The sequence below is a fragment of the Odontomachus brunneus genome, unplaced genomic scaffold, assembly GCF_010583005.1.
Source record: "Odontomachus brunneus isolate Ranch 3 - 2012 unplaced genomic scaffold, Obru_v1 Obru_scaffold_101, whole genome shotgun sequence".
In the NCBI taxonomy this organism is placed as follows: domain Eukaryota; kingdom Metazoa; phylum Arthropoda; class Insecta; order Hymenoptera; family Formicidae; genus Odontomachus; species Odontomachus brunneus.
Genome location: NW_022639551.1, coordinates 188,011 through 200,267, shown reverse-complemented (window position 1 = coordinate 200,267; position 12,257 = coordinate 188,011). Strand labels below are relative to the sequence as shown.

Sequence of the window (12,257 nt, the reverse complement as noted above, 5' to 3'; positions counted from 1 at the left end):
AATTTAGCTTAATCTTAAATAAATATCGTTGTTGTCAAACACAAAGAGAGACATATGATTTAACTATCAGTTAATTTACCAAAAAGTTGGAGCAACCGCCTCTCAAATTTGAGTTTTTTACTTGAATCACACAATATATGCAACATTACGTTTGCAATCGCGATTCAGCTGAAAGATTCACATTTGACTCTAAATTCAAATCTGAGTATTTCAGCTGAGGCAAGTTTCGAGTAACGACTATCAATACGGCCCTTAGACAGATAGATTGTTGTATGAGTCACAAATTGTATGCTGCCTCTGGTGGTTTTTCTGAAAAGTGCGATGTGCCAACATGCCCCGCGTAGTCCCAGCTTCCTATACAAGTCCACGATCCCCTTTCTTTCGGTATTTTTAATTCCTCACACCCTTTCTTTCTCTGTCTCTTTCTCTTTCTCCCTCTTGGTTGAGGTGATAGCGCGCGCGCTATGAAGTGCAATAGTGGTGAAATAAACCGCTGATATCACGCATGACGATTATCTCTTGCGCGTTCCGCGAACTATCCTCTGTCTCATCGATATGCGCTCTGTGGATCCGGTCTAGCGAACGAAAACGGCGATAATGAATATTTATTTGTGAGCGAAACGAGCCACGCGAGAACCTTTCGGCACGCCGCAATCTCGGCGCAAGACTACCACCGACTCGTCGTGGCAGACAAAACAAACTCGTCTTATCAGCGAGTACCATCGCCTAATTGTCTCATTAAGGCGATTAGCCGCCGAGCGAGTCGTGCCGTCTAAGAGCTGCTTTCTCACGGGTGGCGAGAAACGTCATTGCTCATTGGTGCTTTCAAGATACTCCGACGTTATGACTACTCGACTACATTACGTTAAGATACAATCGTGATAATTATAATCGAGAGATTATTTTCTTTTAAGAGTCACAGATAAAAGTCCGTATTCTCTGTGTGTATGGTAATTTCAACACGTTAACACGTCATATCCGTATCTTAGTAACACGTGAGTTTCCGCAGGAAACCCATCAACAGTTTATAGCTGACGATTTTATTAGTTTGATTAGGAATGATACCGCTAGGCGATTAGGAAAATGATTGAATAGAAAACAACAGAATATCTTCAACACCGGGAATTTGAGTTTTGTGGAATTCACAGATAAATTCCGCATGGCAGTCACCACAGTATATTTAATTTTAACATGACTTGAATACTTTTTTATGCAGTTTGGAACACAGCCGATGATCAAATTATTTTTTATTAATTCCCAGAAGTCAAGTTCCCTTATTGTACTATCAGCTATAGTCCGAAGTGTGTCGAGAAAAAGTGTTCAAACTATTCTAAAAACGAGCAGGGTAAAACATTCAATCATTGACCTCTCCCTTAATCACTAATATTCTAGAAAAACTTGGTGTTTTTTGCGATTATCGGTACTGTTGCTGATAGTTTTAGTTGACTCATACACGTATCAAAGTCGATTAAACCATAGCCTGAATTTAAATTCTATTCAGACAATCCTAAAGTGTCAGTGTTCTATTTAGACTCAACTCTAGAATGTCAGCGTTAATTTTCAACATTTATCTTTAGTGCGGCACTTCTCAAGCGACACATTATATTTACAATGTTCTAATGTCGAAGAGGATATAATTATGTTGCAATACATTGTGTAACTTTTTCACGTGAGACGGCAGGCATCAAACTAATACTAGAAAAAGAAGGAATCACTAAACTGAGATACGCCTCGAAAGTGTAAAATTACGCGAGTCGAAATTTTAGCTGTACTTTCGACCTGAATATTTTAACATCCATATATTCTGAAGAATCAGTATATGTTTAATATATATGGAAATTGAATGCTATACTTGAAAACTTTATCGATGAAATACTGACTTCTTTCTGCAAAATTTACGTTGTATTGGTTGCACAGAATTATAAATACTTTTACGCAATGAAAACGGTGCAAAGATGAGTTGAGGCTCAATATATGACGAAAACGATGAAAACGTTGAAAATTATCATCCAATTAGCGTAAATATTCGCCTGATACAAACGTTTTGCAGCCTGTATATATCAAACATATGTGTACGCTTCGCTCAGAAAAACTTCAAAGAACATTGCTGTATCTTTACAACTAAATTAAAAATATACAAGAAGCTTGCAGAGAAATTTTATATAATATATGCATATCATATTTTCGTTAAATACGATAAAACAAAGCAGAATACATTTATATAAGACCTGCATGCACAAGAAATACGAAAAGAAAACAGTGCAATCGTGTTAGTAACGATCGTCACTATGTTGTTGGCATCTTTGAAATTCGTCATCCACTTTGGTCCTCTTAACTCTTTCAGGACGGGGGATTGCTCGGGGAGATAATTATAGGGAAGTATGCATTCTATGGGGTCGTTGAATGCGAAATTGAATTTAGATTTTTAAATTCTGTGATCCAAGATGGCGGACCCAATATGGCGGAAAAAATGATAAATAATATAAATATCTATCACTCAAATTCCGTGAAATTTGAACTATGAAACTTTTTAAAGATACTTTTTTGAAAACTAAAATCGAATATTTGAAATTTGAAATGTCGACCAAGGAAACAAATTTTTAGATTTGACCTGATCTACTAACTAAAGTTTGTGTGGTACTGATAAACTCCAAGAAGAGCGAAATTGGAAATCAGTTAAAATTTTCACTAATTCAAATTTAGAGAGTACGAAGTTCCACAGAAATTGAGTTATATTTACATAATTTGGCATCTTGAAAATCGCCATATTTGATCCGCCATTTTAAATTTTATATTTTTTACTTCAAAATTGGAAAGAGCATCCCAAAAACCTCTACATACCAATTTTTGCGAATATCGGATCGATAGTTTCTGAAATACATGCATGAAGGCGTAAAGCATCAAAAGATGTCTTTCGTCCTGAAAAGGTTAATACAGCTGAACGATCAGACGATATTTTTGGGCACGATAACAGGCACTGAAAGAAAAAATAGTTGGAATAACTATAATCTCACTATATTTTATAGTCATTTTGGCCTCAAACATATATTTATAGTTCATCTAAACACGAGAAGATATAGCAGAATGAACACACATTTATAGTCACCATCTTATTACTCAATGTGTATAGTAAAGCACGCTTTGGGAATAAAGTTACATGTACCCATATTTTCCAAATATTCCAATTGTATTGACTATATAAAATAGTTGATTTCTCTTACCATTTAATATTTGCTACCTTACTATGTTTCAAATAATTATTTATTATTTCAAATAATTATAATTCTTGATAAAAGTTTTACGCGAGTCAGTTATACTATGCTTATATTGTAAATATTACAAACATTATGGTGACATTTACTATAAAAATGATATTCCTAACTATAATCTTTTTACTATGCCATTATAGTTCCGAATATCATACATTTTTCTCTCAGTGGGGATATCGCGTTTCCCGTCACCATTCAGCGACGCAAAACTGAGAGTTTTTTCCCCGCGCAACAATCGCAAGTTTTCGCAAAACCGTTTAAATCGAGACGACTTCTCGTTCGCCCGCCATCTCACGTTACCGGCTCGGCGCGCGTGTGTTCGCGCCGCCGTCGCAGGTCGCGAAACGAAGCGACCTGCGGGCGAGTGCGAAGGGATGCGCGGGTGTGCGCGCGCTGTGCGTCGCTATCGCGACGTATCGTATCGTGGCCAGGTATCGTGTGTCTCCCCCCGCGGCCCGGCGGAGGGCCGAGAGGGCCCCTGGCACACAACGACGCGGGCCGCGGCGTTATGAATGCGTGGAATTTATCAATGGACGGCGCGCCAATGATAAATCGCGCGTGCGGTACGTATCGCGACGGCACCGCGCGCTCTCGCCACCGCGCGGCTCTCTCGCCATTCGCACGAATGGACGAGAGGAGTCGAAGGGAACGAGGGGAGGGCAGCCAGGCCGGCCGAAGCTGGCAAGGGAATGTCTTCCTTCGACGGGCTCCTACCGTGTGCGCATCGCGATGCCGCTCGCTGACAAATCGGACCCTGTTTTTACGTACTACAGCTGTGTGCACTGCGCGCTGCGCGCGACTCTCAGCCGGCGGTCAACGCCGCGTAATTGTGTGTACGCTTCGTGCGCTCGTGTTTACGCGCACCGTGTGATACGAGGAGGATCGAGTGAGCCAATCGAGGAGGGACGACGTGCTTGATACTTCCGTACACGGAAAAAAAAGATTTGCTAATATATGGACGACTAAAAAGGATTAGCTGCAGGAGCAAATTTTCTTGCTTTCATAGCAAAGTTATTTAGTTGTGATAGCTAAGAGATTTGCTAACATATGTATTAGAAAGCAAGAAAATTTGCTCCTGCAGCTAATATTTTTAGTTGTCCATATATTAGCAAATCTTTTTTTCCATGTAGACGAGTCGCGGCATTTTTTCACGATTAGGGTATTTTCTAATACACTGTAAAAAGTATGTAAATGTAATTCGATACTAATGAATCATGTACTTGGACCATTTTACTAATTTCATATATTTTAATTGAGTTTTACTTTTTATAATTTTTTTGATAAAAATGTTTTGTTAGGTTGTTTTTTTACACAACCATTTATTTAGAGATTTTTAATTGAAGTTTTCGTTATGTTTTTTTTATAGAGAGTTAAGTACAATTTACTTGTTTTTATATACTTAGTGTAATTTTTTATCTTTGTAGGGTCTTTTTGTATTTATTAAAATATTTTCTAATACACTATAAAAAAGTATGTAAATTTATATAAATAAAAAGTGTATAATTACGCAACAGATAGCAAAAATTTGTTAATTTTTTGTTTTAAGATAAATTTCAACCTATTAATTATGCAATTTTACAATTATTATTTATGTAATGCACTGTAATTTTTTTACAGTGTACCGATCGCTAAAGATTAATCGGTAATTGAATTTATTAAACAGTAATTTATTAACTTTACATTGCCAATGATAGTAGTCTGTTATTGCCAATAACTAACATTGGCAATCTAGAAATAACTCCCAACTAAATAATAAATAAATTGGCAAAGATCGGGAAAGATTAGTTAAATAGAAAACGACGTTCTCTCAATTTCTTCTTGGATATTATTCTTTTTTTTTATATGATACCAATTCCTTTGGAACAACACAACACTATGTTTTATCTTAACTTTGCTTTCAAACTGTCAACAACGTCGACGCGTCCCTCGTAGATCATCCCCTATCCGAGCGTCCCAACGGCATTTAACTCCAATGATCCATCGAGCACCGGCGTTCTAACTCTGGGCAAGGTCGTTGACGATATGTCTCAGAGGTGAGCGCGGAAAAATCCCGTACACTTCGCACGAATTATCGCGCGCGCGTCTCGCTCCTCCGCGGCGAGGTGAGATCTGAACGAGCGGGTATGCAAAAGTAACGTCGCGCGACAAGCGGAACGAGAAGTGTCGCGACGCATCGCGCGAGCGTATTCCGATAAGCCGAAAGCACGGATCGGCCGCGCCTTATAAGCGCGCGCGAAACGGTCCCGGCCCGGATCCGTCCGCGGGCGCGAGCTCGGGCGAAACGGCCGACCGACATCAACGGGCGAATTAAAAAGCGCGAGTCCGCGAGAAAGTGTATTCGTATGCTCCACAGCGAGAATGCCTATCTCGATAAAGTGAAGTTCAAGGATTCGCGAGCGCTCGCACGCCGCTCGTCGCCCGAGTCGCCCCGGCAAATTAAAGGGCGCGCCGCGTCGTGCCGATAAAAGCAAGAGTAAAAGCATTCGCAACATTTTATGCGCATCTCGAGACCCGAGATCTGGATGGTCGTGGACGTCTTGAGATGCGAGAGAGGAAGAGAGAGAGGGCGGAGAGAGAGAGGGGAGAGAGAGAGAGAGAACCCACCAGCATGTCTAGTAGCATCTCGTTTGTTTCCACGAGGCGAGACGACAGCCCGCATCCTCGCTGCGTCTCCCTTCCGTTCCCAACCCTCCGTTCTCGTGCGCGCGCGACAACCCACGCAATGAAGAGATTCATAAACGGGACAGCGAGGCGATCCTGTCGCATTGTTTGTGTCTCGTTTCACAGCGGGACCGGAAGATTTCCCTCCCACGAACGGTGCGTGGGGCCGGCGTGCCGTTTCGGTTGCGACCGCGATATAAAAATCATCTCTCCCCCTCTTTTCTTCTCCCGAGAGTTTGAACGCTCGGACGATATTTCCTTACGAATCGATTCAGGATCAGGGGATGACAACGAGGTGGACCGGGACGTCGCTTGCCGCGACAGCGGCCGTTTCAGCTTGTGTGATGCGTTTTCGACCGGACGGAACCAGTATTTATCGTGTCGGAACGAGGGAACGCGGCTCGTCAGCGGAGGAAAACGCCGCGGAACCGGCGATATCGCTCACCCTGACAGGGCTGGAAACGCCGAAGGCAAAAATACACGGCGTGTCTCGCGTCCTCGTAAAGAGACGAAAATATCTGTTCAAGACCACGAGCGAGAGGAGAAGCCAGGGACGGGATATGGCGCCCAGCGCGTACCATGAATTTTACACACGCCCTCGTTCCTCTATTCTGCCTTGTCCCAACGGCTACCGTGGAAGTTTTGATCGACCATACCGCGCGCGGAATGGCCGCAAAGTGCGGGTGATGGCAATGGGATTAACCCTTTCGACCCCGTTGGGAGTTATACATATGTGTATGTGTGTGTGTACCACAATGAGATAAAAATTTACCTTTTGTGTTATTTATTAAAATAAAGAATTTTGAAATTAAAATTTATATTGCACACGAGGAGGAAATATTGTAGTAAAAATTATGTTAAGCTTCCATTTACATGTTGAGTATTACACGGAAAAAAGGGTTTGCAGCAAACTAATTTGCTGCATATAGACAGTTAAATATAATTTGTTGTATTAGCTACTTTTTCTTTGCTGCAGGAACCTATTTCCTTGCTATGATAACAGAAAAATTAGTTCCTATAGTAAGAAAAGTAGCTAACACAGCAAATTTGCTAGAGATAGACAACTAAACATAATTTACTGCTTTAGCTACTTTTTTTGTTGCAGGAGCAGATTTTCTTGTTATCCTAGCAAGGAAATTGGCTCCTGCAGCAAAGAAAAAGTGGCTAACAAATTATGTTTAGTTGCCCATATGTAACAAACTTTTTTTTCCGTGTATATTAAATATTTTACTATTAATCTAGTCGACACCACCAGATTTATGTGTGGGACGATCCTATTGTTCTTTTCGTGTACATACAGATAAACTGAGAGCCTCCTTTTACAAAATCGGTTAGAAATCAGTGTGCCAACGAAGCATAATTTACGTTTCTACATGTAATGACATACACATGTTTGAAATATCTCAAAACAAAAGTGAGATCGAAAGCATTAAGAATAACGCGAGCGACAAGGAAACGAAGGATTACGAAGAATTGTTATTTATCGGCACAATTATACGACGTTCCCCGATTGTTGTTCAAATGATTTGACTGAAAGCGATGTTGGTTGGACGTCAAGCGTGATGAATACACAACAGACTCAGCACCCATCTATATCCCGACGATCGCGGAGTGAACTATACGCGCGATATTTCTGTAAACGCCGGTCTCGTTGGTCCTCAGCGGACGTTCGTATTCATAAATCGCGAGACGACGAGCCAGACGGACGTCTTCCGGGTCAATGGCATTATTACCACGACTGCCGAGAGCTTATGGACTCCGCCGTGAGGTAAAACAATCCGCCGATCGCGAGGGATCCCTCGCTGCGCCGAAATATTCATCTCGCCACTTTACGAGAGCCGTTTTACGCGCCATGCAACGAGGCAAGTGATGGTCGTAGTGGTATTTTACTGCATCGTTCTATGAGCGAGATTCCTGGCCGAGACGAAATTTTCATTTTGACTCGCGAATTTCGTTGAACTTGAAAGATCAATGGAGAGAATTTCGTGATACAATGTTATGCAAAATATTTTTCTATCCTGACGAAATTATGTTGACTATGATCGTTCTCCGCCCATCGAAGCTTAAAGGAAGCTTCGGAATTGTCTAATATCTGGGTTTAGCTCAATATTTTCTATTTGCATTTTACCCTTCAGTAGGCGCGTGTGTTTCTTTATCTTACTTTAGAAATGTTTGGTTTATCACTATAATAGATGTATATTCCACTAAGATATATACTTCTTTTTGAGAAAATACATACAATATAAATAATAGATTATATATATTATAAAAAACACACGTGTCTTTGACTGTTGATGAAATAGTCTTCAAATTACATCTATATACATGCACCTAAGAAAGAGTTAATCTTAATTATTAATCTCAATAAGCAATGTATCGATGAATCATATAACTCCAAAATTTAATTACAGTTTGCGGATAACATAAATAAATATTAAATAATTAATATGAATAAATAAGTAACACGGTTAAAAATAATATGTTCTGGCTTTCTGGCACCCAATTCCTGATTGCATCGAATTTTTCATTGTAACACTGATATATATTGCATCGGAAAATCGCGTATTAATTAACGCGATGCTAGCGAGAACACGATTAAACGTTGTAAGAGTCAACAAAATATATCGATCACTTAACGGAAATTCGAATATACCACACACGCCGCGTGCCGGCCTGAAACATAATGTTACACTCAAGCACAGACGCTCGAGAATGAAAACAATGAGCGAAAAGCGCAAAGCTATCCTCACTAATCCGCCAGCCGTCGTCGTTAGTCACAACAATCAATGTTATTAAAACTATTCCGTATAAAAAGACAGAAAACAAGAAACAGGAAGCAAAGAACACATTGTAGATCAGGCTTTATAGTTAATTATAACATTAATGTACTTGTTTTTACTCAAGTAATGTACTTACTATCATTCAATTTTTACTGGAACGCGTATTTCACACTATGCGTGTCGCTCTCCGATGCAAAACACAATGTAACGTTACAAAGTCGACATTAGCCTTCTCAAAGATCTGAGATATTATTCCGTATACGCTTACCGACAACTGTCGGATCGGTAGACGTCGTTGCGCAGCTTTTTTAAGGTAAATATACCAATCAAGGCTCGGACATGTACCAATCTCCGTACATTGTTATTATTTTTACATTTGAATATGAATATTTCAACTTTCAACGTACAATATATACATATTGATGTACATACATTTAATATTTATATTTAGTACATTTAATATTAATATTTATATTGATATACATACATTTAATATTTATATTCAGTGTACGTTGAAAGATGAAATATTTAGAGAAATATTCAAAATAATAAGAGTGTCCGGAATTAGGTACATGTCCGGACATTGCGACATTTACCTTATACCATGGAAAAGCTGCACAACAACGTCTACCGATCCGACAGTTGTCGGTAAGCGTGTGCGGAATAGTACTTCAGATCTTTGAGAAGGCTAATGTCGACTTTGTACGTTACATTGTGTTTTGCGTCGGAGAGCGACATGCATAGTGTGAAGTACACGTTCCAGTAAAAATTAAATGATAATAACAGTACATTACTTAGTAGTAAAAATTAAATGATAATAACAGTACATTACTTAGTAGTTAAAAGTTAAGTAATAGTACATTACTTGAGTAAAAACAAGTACATTAATGTTATAATTAACTGTAAAACCTGATCTACAATATGTTCTTTGCTTCCTTTTTCTTGTTTTCTATCTTTTTTTAGTTTAAGGTTTAAGGTTTGAGTCAGAAAGAGATAAAGAAAAAGTAATAGGAAGCAAATAACACATTATAGATCAAGCTTTATGTCCAATAAACAAAAAACATTATAATAATATTATTATGACGTTATTCGATAATATGTAATGTTTACAACAAACTTTGACGCTGATTTTGAGGTTGCGTTAACGTTGAAATTACATATGATCACATAAAGTTGTAAGTAAACACTGCACTTACATCCTTTTAACATTCTGGTGTATATGTGTATCCACTTTCTCAGTAAATACTGGCTATATAAAAAAAAGTTTACCCATGACAAGTAATCTAGCTAATATCTGATCGCTTTGTTTGAATAAAAAATAGTGTGAAGTATGTGTTGCAGTAATAATTGAATGATAGTAAGTACATTACTGGAGTAAGAATAAGTACATTAATGTTATAGTTAACTGTTATGCCTAGTAAACAAAAAAACATTACAATAATATTATTATGACGTTATTCGATAATATGTAATGTTTACAAAAAACTTTGACGCTGATTTTGAGGTTGCGTTAACGTTGAAATTACATATGATCATATAAAGTTGTAAGTAAACACTGCACTTACATCCTTTTAACATTCTGGTGTGTATGTGTGTGTGTGTGTGTATCTGCTTTCTCAGTAAATACTGGCTATATAAAAGTTTACCCATGACAAGTGATCTAACTAATGTTTGATCGCTTTGTTTAAATAAAAAAATATGATATTTCATGGGGCACTGCATCATTTCGCTTCGTACGTTTGTTCCTTCGTTTCGATCCCATAGCGATCACACCCATTCTTGTTCTGACCGTGCTCTTTGTTGCTTTAACCTCGATGATCGAAGAGGAACTGGTGATGGCAATGAACTCTGACGATATCTTTATAGATCTTGCTAACAATATATTTTTGCATCACTTAAAAAATATTGTAATGCCATATTTGCTAGCAAATGCTGGAATGACGCAACAAAAATCGATATATGATGGATATTGTTAAAATGTATATTAGTGAACCAGTGACCAGTGATTTCAAATTTTTAACTAAACTTTGAAGTAATTATAGTAAACAATAAATTAATTAAAAAAATACAAGCCATAAAACAATTAAATCGATCATGAAAAATTTTATGCTCATCGTTTTCGTTAGTTTAAAATATTTAAATTATTTATATTTCAAATTGAGCATTTTGACTTCGGTTGCTCATGACATCATTAAACTTCATTGCACAGCAATACACACAGAAAGTGGATTCTTAAACTTAAAACTTCGCTCTATCAAATGACAAATGCCGACTTTGTAAAGGTAAATGCGAATTATAATAAAATATCCATTATAATTCTTATTTTTACCTGTGTTTCCAAACTTATGGAGGACACTGTAGATATAGGTTCGAATTCGAATTCGACGCTTCAACTGTTCGTATATCTCATAAGATACGCGGATCTGCAGCGTAACCCGACTTTGAAGTGTCATGTTTATCCGTTATCCGAATAATCGCGTACCCGGCTAGTGTCAGGTCCGATTGAATATTGAAACCCTAAGTGCACGCACGCGACTAACGCGCGCGCTACTCATCCGATCTGTCACATAACTCGGGGTGGCTTTACGACGTTCCTCGGCGCCGCGTCCGCTGCAAAACCGCGGACACTCGTAAAGACCGACGCGGTTCCCTCATCGTGAATTAGATTCGCGATTTTCTCCGGTAAGTCTTCCCCATGCCTTTCCTCCTTAGTCGTGCGAGAGTTCTTTTCGCTCTCTAAGTTTTCACCGGTCCCATCGTCGCCGTCGTCCGTTTAGCTCGCGCGCTTATTGCGACCGCGACGAAGCGCCAACGCGATTCTTCTCAGCCTCCTGCCGCGAGTTTCAAGTTCGCGGTGCGAACGAAGAAAGCGGACGAACAAAGGGACGAGAAGCTCGCTGATCGACGCACCAATTCGCGAGATTGTCGTTGGGGGTTTGTCTCATTAATTTTTGTCTGTAATTTTTGAATTGCCGGCGCGCGATGCGGAATTTGAGCAAGCATTGCGTGTTGACTTCGTATGTTACAATGTGTTTTGCGTCAGAGACTGACACGCATACTGTGAAGTACTCCAGTAAACATTGAATAATTAAGTATATTACTTGAGTAACAGTAAGTACATTAATGTTATAGTTTCCCGCTCAAAAATGCAATTGTTATGCATAGTAAACATTACAGCAATATTATTATTCAATAATATGTAATGTTTAAAGCAAATTTTGATACTGATTTGGAGGTTGCGGTAATGTTGAAATTATATATGATTATAACGTTCTAAGTAAACATTTATATTTTTTTCTATCTGATTTCTGGAAATGTGTAGAAATCTTTCTGCAAACTTTTTCGACATTTTTAAGCTTCCAAATGCAAATGCAAAGGTAAAACAATGTTCTTCAAGATTTTTCTGTTTGGAGCATCCACACTTTCAGTATATACAAGATGCAGAATATTTGGATTAGACAAGTATTACGCTAACTGACAGCTTGGGATTTTACATTAAAAATTTTTTGTTCGTTTTCGTCACATATCGAGCAATGCTCCTATTTAT

At 38.7% G+C, this 12,257-nt stretch overlaps 1 protein-coding gene and 1 long non-coding RNA gene across 2 annotated transcripts in view; one reads left to right on the top strand and one right to left on the bottom strand.

Moving 5' to 3' along the window:
• Positions 1–12,257, bottom strand: part of LOC116848835 (transcriptional activator cubitus interruptus) — a 187,262-nt gene that overhangs the window by 164,601 nt on the left and 10,404 nt on the right. The gene's annotated exons all lie outside the window — the stretch shown is intronic.
• The window catches only part of LOC116848836, an 18,673-nt gene continuing 13,923 nt past the window's right edge, over positions 7,508–12,257 (top strand). The window contains exon 1 of the long non-coding RNA XR_004379024.1: positions 7,508–7,698. This is a non-coding gene — a long non-coding RNA (uncharacterized LOC116848836). The remainder of the gene's footprint in view (positions 7,699–12,257) is intronic.